The sequence below is a fragment of the Balaenoptera physalus genome (assembly GCF_965194825.1).
Source record: "Balaenoptera physalus genome assembly, chromosome: 2".
NCBI lineage: Eukaryota > Metazoa > Chordata > Mammalia > Artiodactyla > Balaenopteridae > Balaenoptera > Balaenoptera physalus.
The window spans coordinates 69,549,609-69,567,382 of record NC_138883.1 but is presented as its reverse complement, the minus strand read 5'-3'; the positions used below and the strand labels follow the sequence as shown (position 1 = coordinate 69,567,382).

General features: G+C 34.4%; 1 long non-coding RNA gene across 11 annotated transcripts in view; it reads right to left on the bottom strand.

Annotated features, from left to right (window-relative positions):
* Positions 1-17,774, bottom strand: part of LOC309656120 — a 64,553-nt gene that overhangs the window by 30,756 nt on the left and 16,023 nt on the right. For 5 of the 11 annotated variants that reach the window (XR_014261137.1, XR_014261138.1, XR_014261145.1 and 2 more), the window contains 2 exons: positions 17,116-17,198; positions 14,114-15,811 (listed from right to left, as the gene is read on the bottom strand). The exons of 3 other annotated variants lie outside the window; for them this stretch is intronic. This is a non-coding gene — a long non-coding RNA (uncharacterized lncRNA). The remainder of the gene's footprint in view (positions 1-14,113; positions 15,812-17,115; positions 17,199-17,774) is intronic. 3 more of the 11 variants (XR_014261144.1, XR_014261139.1, XR_014261140.1) reach the window with 3 other exon arrangements.

Genomic DNA, 17,774 nt, shown 5'->3' with positions numbered 1-17,774 from the left:
ACATTCATTACTTTTAATACATTCAAACCACTAATTCAGCATTTTACCAAAGATAGAAATAATAATGTTTACTATCAATATATATTTCCAACTAGTATATGGGGTATTTTGTTTTCACTTAGTTCAGATTTTTTTTTAATTATTTTTTTTTGAATTTTTGAATTTTATTTTATTATTTTATACAGCAGGTTCTAACTAGTTATCTATTTTATACATATTAGTGTATATATGTCGATCCCAATCTCCCAATTCATCCCACCAAAACCACCTCCCCCACCACCTTCCCCCCTTGGTGTCCATATGTTTGTTCCCTACATCTGTGTCTCTATTTCTGCCCTGCAAACTGGTTCATCTGTACCATTTTTCTAGGTTCCACATATATGCGTTAATATACGATATTTGTTTTTCTCTTTCTGACTTACTTCACTCTGTATGACAGTCTCTAGATCCATCCACGTCTCTACAAATGATCCAATTTCATCCCTTTTTATGGCTGAGTAATATTCCATTGTATATATGTACCACAACTTCTTTATCCATTCGTCTGTCGATGGGCATCTAGGTTGATTCCATGACCTGGCTATTGTAAATAGTGCTGCAATGAACATTGGGGTGCATGTGTCTTTTTGAATTAAGGTTTTCTCTGGGTATATACCCAGTAGTGGGATTGCTGGGTTGTATGGTAATTCTATTTTTAGTTTTTTAAGGAACCTTCATACTGTTCTCCATAGTGGCTGTATCAATTTACATTCCCACCAACAGTGCAAGAGGGTTCCCTTTTCTCCACACGCTCTCCAGCATTTGTTGTTTGTAGATTTTTCTGATGATGCCCATTCTAACTGGTGTGAGGTGATACCTCATTGTAGTTTTGATTTGCATTTCTCTAATAATTAGTGATGTTGAGCAGCTTTTCATGTGCTTCTTGGCCATCTGTATGTCTTCTTTGGAGAAATGTCTATTTAGGTCTTCTGCCCATTTTTGGATTGGGTTGTTTTTTTTTTAATATTGATCTACATGAGTTGTTTATATATTTTGGAGATTAATCCTTTGTCTGTTGATTCGTTTGCAAATATTTTTTCCCATTCTGAGGGTTGTCTTTTTGTCTTGTTTGTAGTTTCCTTTGCTTTGCAAAAGCTTTAAAGTTTCATTAGGTCCCATTTGTCTATTTTTGTTTTTATTTCCATTACTCTAGGAGTAGTTCAGATTGTTTTTAGACAACAACTATTTCTCTTTGACTGAAGTAAACAGAGAATTCATTGGGTTTGTAATTTTAATCACATTGATTCTGCTCCCAAAATTACAAAGGTTGAGATACCACAATATTTCCATGTTTGTTACTCCCCATTTGGAAGTCAAATATTTTTTATAATCGTTAAATACTTATTGCACACCAGCCAGATTCAGGGAATCTCTTGGGTTCCAGGTAAATTAGCCAAAAAATTTTAGAACTGAAAGAACCTCAGAACATGTTGGACAAACTCTTCTTTTCATAGGTAAAGAAAACAATGCCCACAAAACAACTCAAGATCATGGAGAAGCTCAAGGTCATTGGCTTTAGCCAGGCGGAAAATTCAGATTTTTGCTTACCACATCCCATTGCTTAGGGGTCCTGTCCTCGAATTATGGCCAAATTACTAGAAAACTTGCTTCACTGTAGAACAGCAAATGGATTTTATTCTAAAGGCATTGTTATGGTCTTTTACAGAGTTGCATTGAGGTCTACAGAAAGCTGTCTTCAATTCCACTAAAGATACAGCACTATTAATAGACAACAACAACAAGAAAATGGTAATACCCATAGTCCTATCTAAAGTTTGTGATGGAATCATTATGTTATCATGATTAAAGAAATTGCTCTCCTTTGGTCAATCTGTCCCAGCTATTACCTGAGAACATGTAATCAAAAAGTGCTGGATGACATGTTCTAACAAGAAAAGAGGCAGTTGTGAGTTATTAGAAGATGTTGCTTGACCCTTTATTTATAGTACGAAGAAAACTGCAATAAGATATTCTTGAATCCTGACATATTTCTAGGAAGACTCACAATTTTAATCTTTTAATCAATCAGAATATTTGTATAATCTATCTATATTTTACTTTATACACAGTGACAATCAGAGAACAATCTTTCATGAGAGTAAAGAAGAGAGTTATGCATCCACCTGATGAATCTTATCTGTATAGATACCAAACCCTAGAGTTCTGTAGGGTTCACTTATTTTTCACTTATTTTTCAATTGCTATTTTTAAGCTGAATGTTCTGATTAATTGCCTTAATCTCCAATTCTCTTTGTTGATATAAATTCAACCACAGAAATGCCAGTAATTAAGGAGCACTTAAAATGGGAAGAATTTCAATATCTCCTTGACTCCAACTTGAAAAAAATGTGGATTTCTTTTCTTTTTTTTGTTTTGCTATTTCTTAAGATCTATTTGTATCACTCTAATTATTGAAAAAAATATGCACACTTATGTACAAATTTGGCAGAATATGAATGTTCAAATAATCTTGATATGGACATTTAACTGTTTTGTTACTTTCCCCTTTCTCTGCCATCCTAGACAGATGGTATCCCATCCCTTCCCTCATGGAATGTTTTAAAGAGTATGCCTTCTGGTTCAAGGAATTGTAAATAATATCTTTGTTGGTAATGATTCAGATTCTAGTTTTAATGGTAATCATTATCAAACATTGCAAGAGAGGGTGTGGAGTGGAAATCCCTCTAAACATGAAATTAGAGAGGTCTGAGGATCCAGAACAATGAGGAAATTCACCCCTGATTCCTGGAAGAATTCCTGAGAGGAAGACCATGAGACATAGAGAGGAATGGTGATGTGGTCCAGCTAAGAAGTTGGACCAAAGGCACATCAGCTGATCTGAGCTGATTGATGGATTGGCCAATGTTCTGTGGCTTAAGAATGTTACGGAAGTAGCAATAAGCTTGTAGACTTGAAGTAGCCATTCTCAGTGGTAATCAGTATTGATGAATGATTAATGGCTTGTAATTCTCTTCTCACCTCCAAATCATGGCACAATTCTTGTGAGGCTTGGGAAGGAGAAGCTTTATTTTATTCACTGGGTGGTCAGTCTATGCCACAGGATAGAAAATAACGTGAGTGCAGCCAAGCTTAAAAGGCATATAAGTGACACCTAGGGAAGAGACTTGTGCAATATTCAAAGTTGCACACAGATAATACACCAGACTCAAGTAGTACAGTGTTTACTTGTAGCAAGAGGGGAAAGAGAGTGTACACAAGATCCAATCCCTTGCAATGCATTGGTCCCCCATGGCCAGCAGATCCATTCTACAGCCATCATAGGCAGCATTCATTTTATGCAACTGAAACGTTTCTGAAAAGTCAAGGATATTTAGAACCCATCTGAGGTACAGAGAAGATTTCAGGTTAAAGGAAACCTATGCAAAATAATTTGTCAAATGAAGCATTCTGAGATAAACAGCTATCCTCTAACAGATAAATTTTTTATGAAATCATTGTGGGAACACAAAAATATTATATACTATAAAGCTGAAGGAGCATTGGCAAGACAAAGACTGCAATGTAAGAAAGGAAAGGAAGAAGGCAAAGAGTCAAAAGAAATAGGACACACGGATTTAGCAATTTAAGAATGGGGACAGTGGAAGGGAAGAATCTCACCTTCAGAAAGCAAACCCACCTAAGACTGATTGTCAAGGAATTTTGGAAATCATCTGAGGTGAAAGTGAACAACTAAAGAAGCAATTTAAGAAAGAGAAAAAAGCCTCTCATGTAGTCTAACCAAATGGAAAGTATATGTATGAAAGATTTCCTCTCCCACTTAGTCCATGCAGTAGAAAAGGCATTCATGAAGTTAACTAAAGTATCAATTTTTAAGTTCTAAAGTCTCTTCAACTAAAGAATAAATAGCATGACAAACGTTGTACATTTTTTAAGTTCTATGGCAACCCCTGGATTAAACAAATTAAACAAGTATTGATATAATTTTCCTGCAAGCCTTTACTTTTTGGAGTTTAAGCATGTTAGCATATATGGTAAATCTTCAACAGAAAGATAGAGTGTTTCCCAAATTTAAGTCACTGAAATTTTTGCTAAAATTATTTCCAGGGATTAAAGATAAGAGCACCACAAATTACCAAAAGTGGTATTAAAATACAAATAAAAATGATACGGAAAAAAAGACACTAGGAGACAGGAAATAATTAAGTACAAATATCTGATTAAAGTTGATTTGAAATATTAAGATTTTGAGTATTTATGTGGAAATGGACACATGGCTAGTGTAGAATAATGGCTGTTCTTGACAAGGTTATGGAGAGGAGAGGAAAGATGTTGTGTGCCAACTGGGAAAAGCAATGGGCTTTAATTCTGCTACAGGTACCAAAGCGTTAAGAAATATGTAGACAAATGAAGTGTATATGCCTGTTTGACATCCTTCAGATTAAATTTGGATTAAGGTATATGGTCACAAGCTTCAATAGGTTTGAGCAAGAAAAACAAACTAAAACTAGAAAAGGTCTAAATCCCAAGACTTACCAAACTATTACAGTCTTCTTAGCATATCCCAAATAGCAAATACTTTATAACGCGTTCTTCACTATTTATATGCATTGTTGTTTCATGAACCTAAAAGTGTCAGTACCATAGTATATAAGTTTGGTTATGAAGGCCTCAAACTTTTCAGTTACCACTTTAGACAGGGTCCTATTTTAATGAACATACAACCAATGTGATTTGTGGTCTTAGGCCAGACATTTTACTTAAAACCAGGTTTTTTAAGTCAGGTTTTGACTTAAATACCCGAGTGGAAATTTGAGGAGAAAAGATGATGAGTTGATGGGTTCGATTTTTACCATGAGGGAGATCTTCAGTAAGCAGTTAAATATTCACATCTGAAGTTCAAAAATAAGATGGGCTAAAAATAAATATTTGGGGTTCATTAACAAATGATGGAAACTGAAGCCAAGGAAGTACTGAAGATCATTCAGATGGGCTGTTCAGATGGACAATTTAAAGTGATATGAGAAAAAGTCTAGGAAAAAATTAACACCTTGAAGGAAAAAAACCTCATTATTTAATGCTTAGCCAGAGAAAAACAAGAATTCTTTATAGAATGACTACTTAACAAAGCCTATTTCATATGAAACTGTATCATATTATTGCCTTTCATTTTGAGTTCATTTTCTCTTTGCAAATCACACACACACACAGATCTACACACCCAAATGCAGATTTCATAATTGTGGTTTGGGTACAATAATATTACAATAGCAACAAATATTTGTGAAATTTTTACTATGTGCCAGATACTAGGCTAAGTTTTTATATAAATTAACTCATTTAATCTTCATAATTAATCTTCATAATGGACTGCTCTACCTATCTGTGGCCATGTAATAAACTAACCCAAAACTTGGTGTTTTACAACAGCCAATTATTATATTTCGTGATTAATGAAATCAGGTCAAGAAATCAGGTACGGTTAGAATGGGTGATACTTTTACTCCACATGGAGTCAGCTGAGGTCACTAGACGATATTCAGCTGGTGGATCTAACATAATTAGCAAAACTATAAAATTTTTGGTAATTTGAAAGATATAGAGTAAATTTGTAAAATATTTTTATGCGCAGAGCACTCATAAATTTAGCAGAGGATACAAGATTTATCAACATATAGCCCTCAAAAAGTTTATATTTTAGTGAAAGGAATGAGGGCAATAACCTTAGTACAAAATCGTTATTACATATTAGTAATCAAGTGCCATGGAATAGCTATGGCACTTCAGAGGTGGAAAATAGTCTGATTTGCACTGATCCCCTATATGGAATGTGCTCTCTGCCATGACAATCTTTCCAATCTACCATGCAGTTACACAACCACCTTTCAAGGATCAACTCAGATGTCACATCCTCCTGAAGTTGTGCCTGAATTTCCAAACTCTCTACACCTTGAACCTCTGTTGTACATTGTTTACATTTATCTCAGGATACTCACTTTACCCCACTTTATATTATAGTTACATTTGCCCTTGTCTAATCTCCTCTCCTCTGTTAACCAGACCATTTGTCTTACCCATCTTTGGCTCCTGTTTATCACATAGCACAGGACAAAAATTAATAATTACTTATATATTAATATTGAATATGAACCTATTAAAGAATTATTGAGTATCCACTTAATATTTTTGATTATCTACTATATGCCAAGAACTAGGTATAGAGAGATTAATAAAACATGGTTCATGCACTTACAAGAGTTGACAGTGTAGTTGTCAATTAGATCCAAACCTAAACCTTAGAGTTCAAGGATTCACACTATTACAGTTATTGGCACCCATGATAATGTCTTGAATCCAATTTAAAGTGAGAGATTTACCTAACACAAATTTTACAACTTTATTTTTTCAACTTACAAGGACCGAAACATTCAAATAATCTCACAATAGGCAGAATCTATTTTTTGTCCAGTTAGGGAAAATGCTCTTCCCTCATCATCAAGCAGTGTTACTTACAATTTTTAAAAACAGATAAAATTTGTAAGTAGAAAACTAAGTAGCCCAAAGGCTGAAAATAAATGTTAACATTTGACTGATAATGGCTTCAGAGTATCAATGGTAGATCAATATCCTTATTAACAAAAGTAGGTTACTTAAATCCATGAGTATGCCTCCACCATGCTGTCTCTCTCCTTATCATCTGGGATTCACAGAGACTCCATCTGCACCATACAGAGGATGACAACCCTAAGGGATGAGGGCAACCAATGGGAAGAAACTGTATCTCTGAATAACCTCATGGAGCAGAGTTGAATCATTCAGTTTGGACTGTTATTTAAAGGAGAAATCAAATTACATCTTCTTTAATTTATTGAATCATTGTCCCCTTTGTCAGAGCATCCTAGTCTCAGACTAATAGAGACCAGTATTTCCTGTTCACTGAAGCTGTCCAAGAAATACATCATCAGTACTTCCCATCATTATTCTTGATCAGTGTAGGTCTGATCTAATTGAGAGTAGCCAGGCATCCATATATCCAAATATAAGCAATCTTTAAAAGTGTATAGCTAAGAGCCAACTCTACCAATATAATCCAAGTATAGCAATGATACCTAAATTCAACAACTGTATATAATCAAGTTTCATGATTGGACTTTATATAAAAACTTGGAACTTCCAAATTACTTTAGGTCATTGTCTGGTGATCAACAAAAGATAGACATTATAATGTGCCATTCAAAAATATCTTTTAAATCATTTTCCAACAAGCAGATATTTAATAATAAGGTTTTTTTAATTTTATTTTATTTTATGGTTTGTATGAAATATAGGTAAATTACTCTGAACCTAATTTATGATATTTCAGGAATCCCTGAAAAGATCACTTCCCAACTTCCCAAAGTCTAACTTGCTTACTCAAAAATGCCTAGATTTCCTTTAATAGAGTTAAACATCTATTAAAGGGAAAATAAGATTCTACATAATCTGAGGAGGAGGAGGAAAAACAATTTGAATTTATATCTAGTTATAAATGATTGATTTCATCTATTTTTCCAAAAATAGTTTTTATTGAAGGATAGGGTGCATGAAAAGTAGAAATAGGTGAGGTATTTCTTAGGACAAAAAGATATGATCCATCTACTTTTCAATTTTGTCTAGAATTGATTGACTCTACTGCAAATAAAATGATAATAAAAAGAAAAGAAATCAAGAGATAGACTAAATAATCAGCCAACAAAGAAAGAAACATAGCATTGTTAACAGGAGATATGTGATTACATTTATGGTAGAAATCAGTTTTACATGGAAGCAATTAACCACCTGTTATGTTTTTTTTCTAGGATTCATATAAGGAAATCAGTCTCCTCCCTGAAATTCATACCACTTGCTCATTGATAAATGATTATTTTGTTAAATTGACTGTAATCTAGGATATTTAACATCTCTAAGCCAGTTTCCTTATCTGTAAAATAAGAAAAATAATACCTACATTATAAACTCACTTTATTTTTTAGAATTAATTAATTTATTAATTTATTTATTTGTCTGCATCAGGTCTTACTTGCAGCACGTGGGATCTTCGTTGGCACGTGAGGGATCTTTTACTTGCGGCATGCGGGATCTTTATTTGAGTCATGCGAACTTCTTAGTTGTGGCACGTGGGATCTAGTTCCCTGACCTGGGATTGAACCTGGGCACCCTGCATTGGGAGCGCAGAGTCTTAGTCATATTGGTAATCACATTCTGATTACCATTATGAACTCTTTCAACCTTCTAACTTTCCTCCCTGCCTCTAGTCTCTAAATATATCTTCCTCACATAATCTTACCACTTTCACAATCAAAGCATTAAGTTCCTGTAAGATAAAATCTAAAATTCTTAGTAGAGTGTATCTACAAGGCCCTCGTGATATGATGCCTAGCAATTATTTTAGTCATTTGTCCTACTATTCCTAGTTTAATACTTCAACCTTAATCTGTTGCTGCTTGCAGTTCCCCCACAAACTCATACTGGTTTCAGTGATACACCTTTACTTTTCATCTCTCCTGAGACTCCATTAAAATAAAAACAGAAATCTATAAAAATAGAATTAATACATAACTGAGAAGAATGTAGGAGACATATTATCAGCAAATGACTGATATCAACAGATTGTTAGAGGCTGAAAAGTGCAGAATAGACAATTAACTAAATGAAATTAAAAATAAATGCTTAGAAAATAAAGTCGAGCACTTCTCCTAGAAAGTAAAGTAGAAATGCAAAGAGTCAGAAAGCACAAAGGAAAAGATGAGTTACAGGGAACCACCACAGAAGTCCAACATCTGAATAACAGAAATTTTAAAAAGAATGAATGCAAAAAATGGAGATGAAATTAATAGAGAAATAACGGACCAATTCTTCACAGCTGAAAGATCTGAGTATTTAAAGTGCAAAATAACAAGTAGAATGATTGTAATTAAAACTCACACCTAGAGATGATTATAAAAGTTTCCAAAATTAAAAACAGGTTATCTAAAAAAGAATGAGAATGGGTTGACTTAGACTTATCACCAATACTGATGTCAAGAAACTTGATAAATGCCTTCCAGTTAACGGTGAATTTTTTTGACTCTAAAATGATATACCCAGTCCAATATCTAATCTCTCTCTCCTTCTCTCTTCTGCTCTCTCTCTCTCCCTCTCTCTCATACACACGCACACACACACACACAAACTCTCACACAGTGAGAGCGGAATACAGACATTTGCTAATACTATACGTCTTTTTACAAACAATTACTTTACGATGTTGACTAGAACAATAAGGGACAAAAAAGAAAAAAAAGAAAGAGAAAGAGAAGAAATGGGATTTAGAAAGTATGGATCCCACTCAGGAAAGCAATGAAGGAAATTGCTGGAGAGAGGCTATACAGTAGCCCTAGAAAGCAACTGATTCAGATTAGAGTAGAAAGATTGATGATGCCAGGAGGAAGGCATTTGGGAAAAGGTCTCAACTTGAGAAGATATAAGGGAAATATATGAAAATGTAAGATGCATATTACTTTTTTTTAAAACAAGAGAGAAAAGTCAATTGCTAACCCAAAGGGCAAAAAAACAAAGTTGTGTTGTAATGAGGTATCACCTCACACTGGTTAGAATAGCCATCATAAAATGTCTACAAATAGGGACTTCCTTGGCGGTCCAGTGGTTAAGACTCCGTGCTTCCAATGCAGGGGGCAAGGGTTCGGTCCCTGGTCGAGGAACTAAGATCCTGCACCACATGCAGGATCTTAGATATAGCACAGGAAACTGTATTGAATATCTTGTAAAAACCTATAATGAAAAAGAATCTGAAAAAGAATATATATGTATTACATATATAAATATATATTTATATAACAATCGTTTTGCTGTAGAGCTGAAACTAACAAAATACTGGATATCAACTATAGTTCAAACAAAAAAAGTCGTGTAAAAAGCCACAATTCAAATGTGGAGAAAATAAATCTTTGGCATGATTTTAATCAATTGATAAGAAGAAAAGAAAAACCATCCCAGCATAGCACAGTACATGACACAGCACAGTTATAAAAATGTAAACTTTCAGAGTCAATTTATGGAGAAAGAATGAAAGACTTTGTTGCCGTTTCATGTCAAATTACAAATGATAACAATCTTTTTTTTCCACTATTTAAAAAGCTTTTTAAAAAAAATTCTTTCCAGGTTTTTTAAAAAAATGCTGTCTGTCACATTTTTTAAAATTTTATTTTATATTGGAATATAGCTGACTTACAACATTGTGTTAGTTTCAGGTGTACAGCAGAGTGATTTAGCTATACATATACATATATCTATTCTTTTTCGATCTTAACAAAATAAAAAGGTAGCTGGTAAACGGTGGAGAGTGATGAAGGTAAAAAGGTGAACAAAACAGTAGAGGTGATAATATCAATTCTTAATAGTGTATCAGGGTATTATTTATTATCACAAAAGTAACCTGCAGAAGTAACAAAATGATACATAACCCTAAAACACACAGAGAATGTATAATCATATAATTTAGTATTCTGGAGGAACCACCAAAGGAAACGCAATCAAAAATATTTAAAAGAGCTTGCCTTTAGGAAGCCAAATAACTGTTGAATAGAAACAGTTCTGTGACTTTGATCACAAACTGTTCTAAATTATTTCATTGTTGTTACATGTCCATGTATTCCATTTGTAACTTTTAAAACATTTTTTGAAGAGAGAGCTTGGGTGGCATATCTTTCCTAAACCTGAAGATCCAAGTGACTTTCCTTTGTGTTTCCATAGTACCCAGTGCATACCTCCAATGTGGCACCTAACTTTATTGTACACATATGACCATGTGTTCATCTCCTCCACCAGACTCTGCGTTCTTATGGAGTAGAAACTAAATTTTATTCATCGCTCTACCCTCATCTCCTCGTACATTATCTGATGCAGAATAAGTAATGATTATACATTCACTTAATAAATAAACAATCAACCATATTGGGTAATCTAGATTAAAGTCAATATTTCAATCCATGTGAGAATTAATATAAACATTCATGAGATATTTAATTATTTCATTTCCCCGTTGCACATTTTAACTCTCTAATGGGATAGTGATCATGTAAAGCTACATGTCTCCAAACCACCAGTATTTAGCAGACACTGCAAGGAAATTTTAACCATAATATAATATTCAAAATTCTTCACACCTAGAATTTAAACATAAATCAAAAGTTGGTTCTCAGTCAGAAAAGAAGCAGACTCACAGATAAAGAGAACAAACTAGTGGTTACCACTGGGGAGAGGGAAGAGGGAGGGGCAATATAAGCGTAGGAGATTAAGGGGTACAAACTATTATGTATAAAATAAACTACAAGGATATATTGTACAACGTGGTGAATATAGACAATATTTTATAATAACTATACATTGAATATAACATTTAAAAATTGTGAATCACTATATTGTACACCTGTAACATAAATTTGAACATCAACTATACTTCAATAAAAAATTTTTTTAATTAAAAAAACTTTTTTAATTAAAATTTTTTTAAAAGTTGATTCTCAGTCTATCTGGTTTTATATCAACATACCAAGCTCAAAAATGTTAAAATCCCTCACTAACTCACAGAATGCCACTATCAGCCTTAATTTGGCATTATTTCATAGAAATGTTGCAATTACAATTTAGTCCACATTGATCAGCAAAAGTTAAAGGGCAGAATTAATTAATGGAAGTAGTAAAGGGCAAAAAATTAATATGATGACACATCTAAAATGCTTAGAGTGTAGAGAGGTACTGTTATTTTGAGATTATACAAATTGATTTTTGCAAAAGAACAGAAGGGGAAATCTGTGAATAAAGCTGAATTTCAACACACTAAATTGTATGTCAGCATTTAAAAAAATAATTACTAAGTATGACAACCACATTACAGATTTGAAACTTCTGACTAATAGACCTAACAATGACTAATGACATTACAAGTAAGCTGTGAAGAAAATGTACAGCAGCTGCATTAAAACTATGCCTTCCAAGTTGATGTGTGGATTTATACCAAAACCTCATATTTTAAAAATGACTCCGTTTTTATTAAAATGCATGAAAAGTTTTAAACACCATATAAAGTATATAAATCTTTGAAGTTGCAAAGATTTTCTGGTGATACTTATTTTGAATACTTAAGGAACAGTACAATGTTCAAACAATTCAACATACTTGTAGAATACATGAGGACTTCCGATCAATCAAAGGTAAGTAGTTGGTGACAACAAATAATCTTATCATTTGGGGTATTTGTGTGACTTTCAGAGTCCCAACATAAACCAAATCCAGAAGTAAAATCAGAATATTAACTTTTCTATTTATAACCCCGCATTATTACATCTCACTTGCTCTTGAGAATAAATTTCAGAGTTAGACCTGGCAGGTGTTTTGAAATCCATTTTAGGTCGAAGGAACATGAGAAAGATTAGAAGGAGAAGTCCTACATCACAGAGTTATTAAGTATCTATTCTAATAATAGAATAGAGCCTAGGATTTGAGTCTTCTGATGTTCAATGGTCTTTCTACTAAATGCTGGTTTCTAGTCTTTTTCAGCTACTGAAACACACATATCCTATCAGGTCTCAATTAGGAGCCATTTTGTAAAATACTGAAACTCATAATGAGCCATTTCCAAACTAAGTAATTTTTAAAGCCTCTCCCATTCCCTCATCCCAAGAAATGGCTCACCACAAGAAGCTAAGGGGAAGAAATGATAGACACCTCATATGAAACCTAGAGTGATATTCTACACTTGCCAAATAAAGTAGTTTGGAATGATAGTAAGTTCTAACAGGTTATGAAAGAAGTTTAAGAAACACCTATTTTGGGCTTCCCTGGTGGCACAGTGGTTGAGAATCCGCCTGCCAATGCAGGGGATATGGGTTCGAGCCCTGGTCTGGGAAGATCCCACATGCCGCGGAGCAACTGGGCCCGTGAGCCACAACTACTGAGCCTGCGCGTCTGGAGCCTGTGCTCCGCAACAAGAGAGGCCGCGACAGTGAGAGGCCCGCGCACCCCGATGAAGAGGGGCCCCCGCTTGCCGCAACTAGAGAAAGCCCTCGCACAGAAACGAAGACCCAACACGGCCAAAAATAAATAAATAAATAAATAAAAATTTTAAAAGAAAGAAAGAAAGAACTATGTTAGTAAGGGAATGACGTTTTAAAACAAAACAAAACAAAAAAACACCTATTTTTATAAGCTACATTAAAAAGGCTGCCTACAATATCCTTATGTTTAAAATGATCCTTCTGAACAATTTGAGGAAACACAAATATAACTCTGTATCTTTCATATTTAACAAGTATATATATATATAGTTGTATTTATTTGACTTAGTTATAGTTGTATGTCTTCAAAAGAATATATTTATTTTTACCGTAGAACGTTTTTTCTCTAACTACATTCTAGGAATATTAAAACAAAACCACACTAAAAAAAAATGAGTATTTCTCAATGGGTTGGAAGCTATCTAGTATCTCTGATCAAAGAGGTTCAAGTACCCTAAGATCCATGTAACACATGCCACCAATCAGGCAGACACTTGGACTGCATTTTTTCATCACTGCGGGCTCTAATGTTAATACAACAGATCTATAGAGGCATTTCAAAATTATAAACACATAATTCACGCATGGATCATGAGCAGTAAAAACAAATGCTTTTCTGCATCTGGGGGATGATTTATAACAGAAAAGATAGGAACCATTAGAGAAGAAGTGTGTTCTTGTTTCCTAGGGTGAAGTTCTTGCTGGTAGCACTATGATGGGAAACCAAGACTTCTGACCCAAAACAACGAAGTCTCCTAATGAAAATAAATAGTCCCTTCAATCATGTCAGAAGACAATTTCAAAAGAACAGGCTTTGTAATAATTAAAAAGCAGACGATATGACTGTCAATATAGATACCAGCCACTCGGTGGTGTGAGTTCACTGGTAGAATTTCAACAGCAGTGGAAAGTCAGGGTGGACTGATTAAAGGTTTAGAACAGAAAGCAGAGCAGAAGAGCAAAGGCAATAGAAAGGCAGCCCACTGTTTCTCAACACATGGAGAATTCAGAAACTACTGTACCTTGTAAATATGGTGTTCCAGAGGGAAAGTGAGAGGATAAAGTGAGCGTCAAGATTTGGTAGTAATCAAGTATGATAATATCTCAGTTTCAGGGTACAGAGACCTGGGTTTCACACCTATCTCCACCAACCATGAGCTGTGTGATCTTGCTCAGATAGATTATTTGGTCATGTAGCCTCAGTTTTCTCACCTTCAGGGTAGGGTAAAAAATGAGGAAAGAAATAATAAAAGCATTTACTTTATGGTTGCTATAGGTTTTAAAAGAGAGAATAAAAATAGTTAATTAGCACAATGTACTCAATAAAAGTAGCTATTAACAATGTTAATATAGCAGGAATCACTGAGTTCCTTGTAGCTTAATAAAAAAGCTAGGACATACGACACAGGAGACACTCGAAAAGGACAAAACACTGACTTAGCCAACCCTGAGTAGAGGAAGTAGCCGTACAGCAGTGGTTAAGAGCATGGACTTGGGAACTAAACTGCCTGACACTCTTACTTACCAGGGAACCTAGGGCAAATTACTTAATCTCTGTGCCTCAGTTTCCTGATCTATAGAATAAGAACTATAAAATAACAACAACATGGAATTATTATTATAAGGATAGAGTGAATCGCTCTTAATGCTCTTAGAACAGTGACTGGCACTTATTGTCTAACAAATATGAGTATTTCAAGAAGAGAAATTGGTGATCAAAATTAATGAATATTGATAGCAATTAATATTGTTATTCTTATTTAGCATATAAAGAGACAAAACAACACAAAAAAAGACAAAAGACCCAACAGATCACAGAAGAAGACATTTTAAATGTGAATAATACTTGAAGAAAAGTCATCAATCTTGCTGGTAAATAAAAGAATACATTAAAGCAAGTTTTAGATATTATTATTTTTTCTCTTAAAAAGGAAGATTTAACATTTGGTGATGGTTCGATAAGACAGGCACTGTCATAGATTGCCAGTGTAAGTATACATTAGTATAATGTTAATGAAATACAGTTCAACACTATGTGGCAAGTGTCTTTTAAAAATTTATACTATGAGACCAAAAAAAATTCTTTCCCTAGAAAAACCTATTAAGAGGAAATTATCAGAGTTGGAGAAACAGCTCTCTGTGCAAAGGTGCACATCTCAAGTCACTTAATGATGAAAAATTAGAATCAACCTAAATGTGAAGCAATGGTTAATGGGCAATAGTTATATTGTTCATTACTAATCCATAAAATAATATAAACATAAGTTAAAAGTTAATAGTTTTCAAAAGTAAAAATAGTGATGGGGAAATGCTCATGGTAAAACACTGAAGAAAAAAGGCAGAACCCAAAGCATACTCACAGAATGATTTAAATTATTTAAAGTGTAATATATAGTATATTTATACATAGGAAAAGGCCTGTTTCTTTTAAATTATGAAAATATTAACTGAAGTTATCTCTAGGTTTTGTCTCAGTGGGTGATTTATAGTTGTCTTCTTTATAATATACTGGAAAATTTTTTACAGCAAGTCTGTGTTAAGCTAAAATCAGAAGTAAGCAAAAATTAAAGATAATATATCAAATAATTTATTAAGAAGAATATACACTTCTAACTCATATATAAGGATATTTGAGTCTTCAGACTCTTACCTGCTGTCCTGACCCACATGTTGCAGTGAAATGATGGCATGTCTTCCTAGTAGAAGACAATACCATGAGACTGCACCATAAAAACAAAATCAGAAAGTTCCAATCAGAAAAACCCTCCAAGGGAAGGTTGAAGCTTCTCATCCAACAACCCTGAATCAGTTCTGTATTATGGAGCTTTTTCCAAAATATGGACTATTTTTTTTTTCTTTTAATATAAACATCTTACTTAGAAATCCTGAGATTTCTCAGATTCCTATTAAGAATTAAAGATGTCTCAGTAATCATTTTTAAACCATCTACGAACACACTAAAATATATAATTGTCATATTATAAGGATTTTTTTGCTGTCAAGTTTTTGGTTCTTCATGTTACTATAGTCAATATGCATTTATTACTAGATGTGTCTTCCCAAGAAGCTATGGAAGAGATGAATCCATCTCAAAGCAGATGAAGAAATACTCACTGCATTTCATGTGATAGTGAGATATACATATATGAACATCTCTGAGGTGTGGATGCATCTCAACAATTCATGGCATATCAGATAAATTCACAGCACGTTTTCTTTCTTTATGGTCTATTAAATAATGGTGCACCTTACAATGTATTCAATTCAGTTAAACGTACCAACCCCTCACTTCTTCCATTTGATCACTTCAAATCAATAATGTAAAACCTTGATTATGTAAACACCAAATTGCCAAACCCTCTAAAATTTAAGAACATTCTCTAAGTTCAGAGCTCTTCTCTCAAAAACAACAAACTACTTATCCTAACCAACAAGAATTAGTTTCCAGTGCAAAGGACAGGGAGGACATACACAAGTGTGTTGTTTCATAGAGTTTGTAAAAGGAAAGTACCCAGGCAGCTGTATAAACATGTTACACGCATGACATTTCAAGTTAGCCATTAATGATATATAAAGTAATTATTGAACCTATGGCCAAAGACATTGGGTATATGTCAAGGCCAGCTATAGCTGAGCTGAAGCTAGACAGCTAAGCTCACTCAAAAATAAGGGTATGGAACCATCTAAGTTTCATATTTGACTGGGAGAGTTAGAAGCTGCTTTTCTGACATGTACTTTATACATCTCTGGCGGATGGCTCACCTCACATCTGGGTGAGGGCAATGGCATTATTCCTGAGGAAGGACACGCAGCTTGTTGTGACCCTTGATCCCTGACAACACGGAAGAACTCTTCAACCAATATAACATTTTTAAAAGTTGTACCTATAATTAATGTCAACATTACTTTGGTATTTTGGCTTGGTTTTTGTTTTTTTTTTTTTCCCAAACCACTTGTGTTTCACCTGGGACAGACATTCATTTCCGACAGACCTGGTAGATTAGAGAAGACAAAGTAACTATACCTGCTTCGTTGGGATGGGTACTTCTGCCACATTAGAAAGGAAAAACTTATTCCATTGGGCCAGTGACATCTATTTGAGTTTATCTGTGGGGAAAGCAAAAGACATAGAAAGAGAACATAGGGATTTCCCTGGTGGCGCAGTGGTTAAGAATCCTCCTGCTAATGCAGGGGACAGGGGTTCAAACCCTGGTCCGGGAAGATCCCACATGCCGCGGAGCAACTAAGCCCATGCGCCACAACTACTGAGCCTACATGCCACAACTACTGTGCCCGGGTGCCTAGAGCCCGTGCTCTGCAACAAGAGAAGCCACCGCAATGAGAAGCCCGCGCATCGCAAGGAAGAGTAGCCCCCCGCTCGCCGCAACTAGAGAAAGCCCACACGCAGCAACGAAGACCCAACGCAGCCAAAAATAAATAAATAAAATAAATAAATTTATTAAAGAAAGAAAGAAAGAGAACATAATGAAAACAAAGGAAAAAGGAAAGACAGTAACAGATCCCATCATCAAGGCAGCAATAGCAGGGGCTTCCACGACAGCTATTACAGGGCGTGACAAGGTGGCAATTGCCAGACAGTCTAACAGGAGAGAAGATTGTGATAGAATCAAAAGATGAAACTTCTTTACAGCTGAGGGATTCATACACTCATCTGTATCAATT